The sequence below is a fragment of the Trichechus manatus genome, unplaced genomic scaffold (assembly GCF_000243295.1).
Source record: "Trichechus manatus latirostris isolate Lorelei unplaced genomic scaffold, TriManLat1.0 scaffold00095, whole genome shotgun sequence".
Taxonomy (NCBI): domain Eukaryota; kingdom Metazoa; phylum Chordata; class Mammalia; order Sirenia; family Trichechidae; genus Trichechus; species Trichechus manatus.
In genome coordinates, this window is record NW_004444031.1 from 2,266,768 (window position 1) to 2,276,100 (window position 9,333).

At 38.7% G+C, this 9,333-nt stretch overlaps 1 pseudogene; it reads right to left on the reverse strand.

The window, feature by feature from the left end:
* Nucleotides 1–1,950: 1,950 nt before the first annotated feature.
* On the reverse strand, nucleotides 1,951–8,978 carry LOC105756614 (tigger transposable element-derived protein 1-like; annotated as a pseudogene).
* Nucleotides 8,979–9,333: the final 355 nt, after the last annotated feature.

The following is a 9,333-nucleotide window of genomic DNA, read 5'->3' on the forward strand; positions in this document are numbered from 1 at the left end:
ATTTTTATGTTTAATCAGTGAATTATAAGATGAAGAGATGGTCTGGTAAAATATGGAGAAGGAAGTCACTAGAATCTTGAAGAAGACCTTATGAACTACAGAACAAAACACTCTCCGGCCCTGCACCATCCTCACAATTGTTGTTATGTTTGAGTCCATTGTTGCAACCACTGTGTCAATCCATCTCATGAGGTTCTTCCGCTTTTTTGCTGACCATCTACTTTACTAGGCATGATGTCTTTCTCCAGGGACTGATCCTTCCTGATAATAGGTCCAAAGTATGTGAGACGAAGTCTCCCATCCTCAATTCTAAGGAGCATTCTGGCTCTACTTCTTCCAATACACATCTGTTCGTTCTTCTGGTAGTCTGTGGTATACTCAGTATTCTTCACCAACACCATAAATTCAAATGCATCAATTCTTCTTAAGGCTTCCTTATTCACTGCCCAGCTTTCACATGCATATGAGGCAATTGAAAATACCATGACTTGGGCCAGGAGAACCTTAGTCCTCAAGGTGACATCTTGGCTTGTTAACACTTTAAAAGAAGCAGATTTGCCAAATGCGATAAGGCATTTGATTTCTTGACTGCTGCTTCCATGGGCGATGTGGTTCCATGGACGGCTACCACAGACTGAGTAATCTACTAAATATATAAATCAGATTATGACATTCTCCTGATTGAAAACTTTCTATGACTTTCCTTTGAAATCAGGATAAAATACAAACTCTTTACCTTTGCCTGTAGCCCTGCTGGCACAGTGTTTAAGAGCTCGGCTGCTAATCAAAAAGTCAGTGGTTCAAATCCACCAGATACTCCTTAGAAACACTTCGGGGCAGTTCTACCCTGTCCTATAGGGTCGCTATGAGTCAGAATCAACTTGACGGCAATGGGTTACCTTTGCCAACAATTTCTACGTTGTTTCAACTCTGTTATGTTCCAGATTTCACATTTTATCATTCCTCTTTTGCTCCCTGTTCTTCTATCATACTAATATAATTTCTTTTTCTAGGTCAAACCAAATCCATTCCTACTTTATGACCTTTTGTACCTCTCCCTGCTCTTCAATGAGCTGGCTGTTTTTGTATTTTCAAGTGCTTCCTTAATGTCAACACCCTGGAGAATATACTTCTGAGCAACTCGTAAGTTATTTCCTATCATATTAAACTGTTTATTCCATTCATCATATTTACCAAAATTTTAAATTACCATATTAGTTTGTTTAATTGTGTTTCTCAATAGTATGCAAGCAATTTTGGAATTTCTGACTCATGAAGACGCCAAGTGTTGCAAAGTAGAACTGTACTCTGCTCCACAGGGTTTTTATGGTTGTGATCTTTCAGATGCAGATGGCCAGAACTTTCTTCCAAGGTACCTATGGGTGGGTTTTTACAGCCAACCTTTCAGTTAGTAGCCAAGCTCTTAACCATTTGTGTCACCTAGGGACTCTTGCAGGCAATTTTAAGTGAGGGGAACTTGTGTTACTTCATCACAGCTCTATTCCCAGTAGAACCACAGAGTAGATTCACAATAAATTTTGTTGAATAAAAGAACGTTCCCTGTTGTTGACAGTAGATGCATACCTCAGAGATATTGTGGGTTTGGTGCCACATCACTGCAATAATGCGAATATCACAATAAAGAGTCACACGAGTTTTTTTGGTTTGCCAGTGCATATAAAAGTTATGTTTACACTATACTGTGGCGAAGCGGTTAAGAGCTATGGTGAGCTACACTGCTAACTAAAAGGTTGACAATTTGAATCCACCAGCTGCTCCTTGGAAACTCTATGGGGGCAGTTCTGCTTTGTCCTATAGGGTCACTATGAGTCAGAATTGACTCAACGGCGGTGGATTTTGGGTGTGGTAGTCTATTAAGTGTGCAAGAGTGTTGTGTTTTAAAAAGAATGTACATACCTTAATTTAAAAATACTTTATTGCTAAAAAATGCTAACCATCATCTGAGACTTCAATGAGTCATAATCTTTTTGCTGCTGGAGAGTCTCGCCTAGATGTTGCTGGCTTCTGACTGATCAGGGTGGTGCTGATGAAGGTTGGGGTGGCTGTGGTGATTTATTAAAATAAGACAACAATGAAGTTTGCTGCATCAATTGACTCTTCCTTTCATGAGAGATTTCTCTCTAGCATGTGATGCTGTCTGATAACATTTTACACACAGCAGAACTTCTTTCAAAACTGGAGTCAATCCTCTCAAACACTGCCACTGCTTTATCAACTAAGTTTATGTAGTATTCTAAATCTTTTGTTGTTGTTTCAACAATGTTCACAGCATCTGCACCAGGAGTAGATTCCATCTCAAGAAACCACTTTCTGTGCTCATCCAGAAGAAGCAGCTCCTCATCCATTAAAGTTTTATCACAAGATTGCCGCAATTCAGTCACATCTTCAAGCTCCATTTCTAATTCCTGTTCTCTTGCTATTTCTACCACATCTGCAGTTAATTCCTCCACAGAAGTCCTGAATACCTCAAAATCATCCATGAAGATTGGAATCAACTTCCCTAAACTTTGGTTAATGTTAATATTTTGACCTCCTCCCATGAATCATGAATATTCTTAATGGCATCTACAATGGTGAATCCTTCCTAAAAGGTTTTCAATTTACTTTGCCCAGGTCCATCATAGGAATCTTTATCTATGTCATCGATAGCTTTACAAAATGTATTTCTTAAATGATAAGACTTGACAGTCAAAATTACTCCTTAATCCATGAGCTGCAGAACAGATGCTGTGTTAGCAGTCATGAAAACAACATTAATCTCCTTATTTTTGAGAGGATTTTTCTTTTTTTTTTTTTTCTGATAGTAGGTCTCAACAGCAGGTTTAAAATATTCAGTAAACCATGTTGTAAACTGATGAGCTGTCATCCAGGCTTTGTTCCATTTATAGAACACGAGCAGAGTTGTTGTTGTTAAGCACCTTTGAGTTGGTTCCAACTCATAGTGACCTTATGTACAACAGAATGAAACACTACCCAGTCCTGTGCCACCCTCACAATTGTTGTTATGCTTAAACCCAATATTATAGCCACTGTGTCAATCCATCTTATTGAGGGTCTTCCTCTTTTTTACTGATCCTATACTTTACTAAGCATGATGTCCTTCTCCAGGTACTGATCCCTCCTGATAACCTGTCTAAAATATTTGAGATGAAGTCTCACCATCCTTTCTTCTAAGGAGTATTCTGGCTATACTTATTCCAAGACAGATTTGTTTGTTCTTTTGGCAGTCCACTGTATATTTAATATTCTTTACCAACACCATACGTCAAAGGAGTCAATTCTTTTGTCCTCCTTAGTCATTGTACAGCTTTTGCATGAATACGAGGTGATTGAAAACGCCATGGCCTGGGTCAGGTGCACCTTAGTCTTCAAGGTGACGTCATTGCTTTTTAACACTTTAAAGAGGTCTTTTGCAGAACATTTGCCCAATGCAGTGCATCGTTTGATTTCTTGACTGCTGCTTCCATGGGTGTTGATTGTGGATCCAAGTAAAATGAAATCTTTGACAACTTCAATCTTTCCTCTATTTATCATGATGTTGCTCACTGGTCCAGTTATGAGGATTTTTGTTTTCTTTATGTTGAGGTGTAATCCATACTGAAGGCTGTAGACTTCATCAGTAAGTGCTTCAAGTCTTCTTCACTTTCAGCAAGCAAGGTTGTGTCATCTGCATAATGCAGTTTATTAATGAGTCTCCCTCCAATCCTGATGCCCCGTTCTTCTTCATATCATCCATCTTCTCAGATTATTTGCTCAGCATACAGAGTGAATAAGCATAGTGGAAGGATACAACCCTGACGCACACCTTTCCTGACTTTAAACCACACAGTATCCCCTTGTTCTGTTCAAATGACTGCCTCTTGATCTATGTAGAGGCTCCTCATGAGCACAATTAAGTGTTCTGGAATTCCCATTCTTCGCAATGCTATCCATAATTTGTTACGATCCACACAGTCAAATGTCAATAAAACACAGGTAAACATCTTTCTGGTATTCTCTGCTTTCAGCCAGGATCCATCTGATATCAGCAATGATATACGAGGTTCCACGTCCTCTTCTGAATCCAGCTTGAATTTCTGGCAATTCCCTGTTGATGTACTGCTGCAGCTGCTTTTGAATAATCTTCAGCAAAAGATATTAATGATATTGTTCAATAATTTCTGCATTTGGTTGGATCACCTTTCTTTGGAATAACTATAAATATGGAACTCTTCCAGTCGGTTGGCCAGGTAGCTGTCTTCCAAATTTCTCGGCATAGATGAGTAAGCACTTCCAGTGCTCCATCAGTTTGTTGAACCATTTCAATTGGTATTCTGTCAAATCCTGGAGCCTTGTTTTTTGCCAATGCCTTCAGTGCAGCTTGGGCCTCTTACTTCAGTACCATCAGTTCCTGATCATATGCTACCTCCTGAAATGGTTGAATCTAGATGAATGCTTTTTGTATAGTGTCTCTGTGTATTCCTTCTATCTGCCAGCCAGAATAGATTTAGCATCATTCTTAAGGACCCTAGGATTTTCAGAATGATTAATGAGCATGGGCTTCAACGTAAAGTTACCAGCTGCATTAGCCCCTAACAAGAGAGTCAGCCTGTCTTTTGAAGCTTTGAAGTAAGGTATTGACTTCTCCTCTCTAGCTATGAAAATCCTAAATGGTGTCTTCTTCCAGTATAAGGTTGTTTCATCTATGCTGAAGATCTGTTGTTTAATGTAGCCACCTTCATCAATTATTTTAGCTAGATCTTCTGGATAACTTGCTCCTGCTTCTACATCAGCACTTGCTGCTTCACTCTGCACTTATAATGTTATCGAGGTGGCTTCTTTCCCTAAACCTCATGAATCAACCTCTGTTACCTTCGAACTTTTCTTCTGCAGCTTCCACACTTCTCTCAGCCTTCACAGAATTGAAGAGAGTTAAGGCCTTGCTACGGATTAGGCCTTGGCTTAAGGGAATGTTGTGGCTGGTTTGATCTTCTATCCAGACCACTAAAATTTTCTCCATATCAGCAATAAGTCTGTTTCATTTTCTTATCATTCGTGTGTTCACTGGAGCAGCACTTTTAATTTCCTTCAAGAACTTTTTCTTTGCGTTCACAAATTGGCTAACTGTTCAGCACAAGAGGCCTAGCTTTCAGCCTGTCTCGGCTTTTGGCATGCCTTCCTTTTACTTGCACACTTAGAAGGCATTGCAGGGTTATTAATTGGCCTAATTTCAATATTGTCATGTCTCAGGGAGTAGAGAGGCTGAGGAGAAGGAGAAAGACAGGGGAATTGCTGGTCAGTGAGGCAGTCAGAACACACACAATATTTATCAATTAAGTTTGCTGTCTTATGTGGGCATGGTTCATGGAACCTCAAAACAATTATGACAGTAACATCAAAGATCAGAGATCACCAAAACAGATATAATAGTAATGAAAATGTTTGAAATATTGCAAAAATTATCAAAATGTGACACAGAGACACGAAGCAAACACATGTTGTTGGAAAAATGGTGCTGATAGATTTAGCTCGACACGGTTACCGCAAACCTTCAATTTGCAAAAAGTGCATTATCTGTGAAGTGCAATAAAGCGATGCACAACTAAACGAGGTGTGCCTGTATAAAAAAAAAATCTTCCAATAACTTTAAAATAACTAAATTTCATAGACACATCCAAACTCACTGAGAGATTGAATTACTGGGCTGCGGGCTGGGGATCATGGTCTCAATAGACATCTTGCTCAATTTGCATAACATAGTTTACAAAGACAATATTCTACACCCTACCTTCATGAGTATCGTCTGGGGTCTTAAAAGACTGTGAGCAGCCGTCTAAGATACTCCACTGGTCCCACTTTATCTGGAGCAAGTGAGAATGAAGAAAAACTAAAACACAAGGGAAAGATTAGTCGAAAGGACTAATGACCACATCATCCACCATACTGAGTACAACACAACTAAAATGTGCCTGGCTACCACCACCGACTGCTCTAAAAGGGATCTTAATAGAGGGTCTCAGACAGAGCTGTAGAAAAATGTAGAACAAAATTCCAACCCACAAAAAAAGACCAGACTTACTGGTCTAACAGAGACTGGAGAAACCCTGAGAATATGGCCCCCAGACACCCTTTGTCATGGTTTGAATTACGTCCCCCCAAAAATGTGTATATCAGTTTGGTTGGGCCATGACTCCTGGTACTGTGTGATTTCCCTATGTGTTGTAAATCCTGCCTCTATGATGTTAATGAGGGAGGATGTGTGGCAGTTGTGTTAGTAAGGCAGGACTGGATCTACAAGATTGGATTGTGTCCTGAGGCAATCTCTTGAGATATAAAAGACAGAAGTGAGCAGTGAGACAGGGGGGACCTCATATCTTCAAGAAGGCAGTGCCAGGAGCAGAGCACGTCCTTTGGACCAGGGTCCCTGCTCAGAGAAGCTCCTAGTCTGGGGGAACACCAAAGAGAAGAAGGCCAACAGAGAGAAAAAGCCTTCCCCTGGAGCTGAAGCCCTGAATTTGGACTTGTAGCCTACTTTGACTGTGAGGAAATAAACTTTTCTTTGTTAAAACCATCCATTTGTGGTATTTCTGTTATAGCAGTACTAGATGACTAAGACACCCTTTTAACTCCATACTGAAGTCACTTGTGAGGTTCACCCTTCAGCCAAAGATTAGGCAGGCTCATAAAACAAACAATAGTGCAAGTAGCTCTACCATGTATATGAGACTTAATGGACACATCAGCCCAGGGGCAAGGATGAGAAGGCTGGAGGTTGAGAAAGCTGGACGAATGGAAATGAAATGGGGAACCCAAGGTCGAGAAAGGAGAGTGTTGACACATTGTAGGGTTGGCAACAAATGTTACAAAACAATGTGTGTATTAATTGTTTAATGAGAAACTAATTTGCTCTGTAAACCTTCATCTAAAGCACAATGAAAAAATTATTACAAAAAAACTAAATTATGTAATGACTTATGTTAAACAGACAGTAAAAATTATCTCTATTGAATTTGCAGTGGAGATTCTGGCAAATTTCTAGTGTACTAAAGTTAAAGTGGTGAAAAACAGTTGAACAGATTTTAGCTAACAACAACAACAACAACAAAAAAACACGAAAAAACCTGTTGCCGTGGAGTCAATTCTGACTCATAGCGACCCAATAGGACAGAGCAGAACTTCCCCATAGGGTTTCCAAGGAGTGGATTCAAACTGCTGAACTTTTGGTTAGCAGCCAAGCTCTTAACTACTTCATCACCAGGGCTCCAGCTAAGAAGTGAGATAAACATTTGGACAGCTGAAGTCTATACACAGCATTGGTTTTTAAATGGTGCCTAAGCTGCATACAATTATGCTTCACAGGATAATTATTCACAGAGTGATTGTTCATTGAATCAAAACTCATTCATCTCTTCCAAACATTGACTTTAGAAATGATTCTGAATATAGTTACTGAGGGTTATGGGAAAAAAAAGAGCAAGCTTGCTGTCATAATGTTAAAAACACTTGTTGCACTACCTTCCACCCCATGCTAGATTTAAGAGGTAAAGAAAAAATGATTCACAAGATTAGATATATACATTTTCATGGTTAGATATATACACTTTCATCATTCTACAACAACCAAATGAAACATTTAAAAATCAATTGTGGTTGATTTTTTTTTTCCTGCACAAAAAGGTTGCTAAATATTATAGATTGCTTTTTCTATTGCTATTGAATAATTTACAGTGGCAACATGTGGTAGAGCTACCATATATTTAGGGCTTACTATGGGCCACTAACTTTTCTCATTTCATCCTGACAAGTATTTAATGATATTGATTAGAATAATCAGTTTTAGAAATGATGAACTTGAGACATATAAAAGTTAAACAACTCATTTAAGATCACACACCTCTGAGTACTAGTGATGGGATTTATTCCCAAGTCTGTCTGACTATAAAGGTTGTGCCTTATCTATGAACAATTGTCTCAAATCTTTTAACGTATACCGTACCATGTTCTTTAGTACTTATTTATCAAGGCAGTCTCTCTTTACAATATTAAGCATCACTAGTTCCTATATTATTTTAAAAGAGATTTTTGCTAAGTTTTAAAAACACTTACCTTATAATAAATGATTTTTGCTTTAGAATAAAAGACAATTTGAAAACGGGCCTTCAGTGGTTAGCTGTTAACCACTGTGCTACCAGGGCTTCCTAAACAATAGAGGGTCAGAGGGTTAGTTAAACCTACGATTGAATGTTATGCAACCATGACGATCATGTTTTCAAAGACTACTTATTTAGATGGAGAAACATTTACATAATATTTTATTAAACGGGAATGTAAAATTGAATACAGGTGAAAATCTTGATCTTATTACTATACATGGAATCATACATTCAAATGGTAAGAAATACACAATATATGTCTGGTTAAAGATGAATTTCCTAGTTCAAAAGTAGAATCTAAAATACTGTTGTTTTTTTTTTCCTGTAGATGAATGAGCCTTTACACAGAATCACAGACTGAATTTGGAAAAACTAGGAAAGCTTTAATGTCGTGTTAAGTACTCAGTCAAAAAGGGTAATGGAGTTATAATCTTCTTTGTACCAAACAGATTGTGCCTTTCTACAGCTTAGAAGAGGGTATTAGTTATTGGGCTCTTTAAGTAACATGAGCATTTTTAGAATGATGAACACCTGTTTCTTGTTAAATGAAGGACAGGTACTTACATCAGGACCTTTTAGCAGGTCTAACAACACAGGCTGTTCCAGATAAATAGCAAAAGGCACGATGCCCTCAACCCATTGTCACCCCTCCCAAACACAAACAAAATGAACTGAATGGACCAGCTGTATGTGCTCTCCCCAAAATATCAAGACATTAAGGGAATGGGCAGCTTAATCTTGTTGTTGTTAGATGCCATCAAATTGGTTCTGACTCATAGCAACCCTATATACTACAGAACGAAGCACGGCCTGGTCTTGCACCATCCTCGCAATCATTGCTGTGTTTGAGCCTTTTGTTGCAGCCACTGTGTCTATCTGTCTATCCATCTCATTGAGGGTCTTCCTCTTTCTGGCTGATCCTCTATTCTACCAAGCATGATGTCTTTCACCAAGGACTGGTCCTTCCTGATAATATGTCCAAAGAACGTGAGATGAATTCTTGGCCATCCTCGCCTCTAAGGAGCATTCTGGCTATACTTCTTCCAAGACAAATTTGTTAGGCTATTAATATATACATACACACACACACACACACACACACACACACACACACATACACACACACATATCTCCAAAAAAAAAGACAGTGACTCCAGGTAAAGATAACTAAAAACACAGG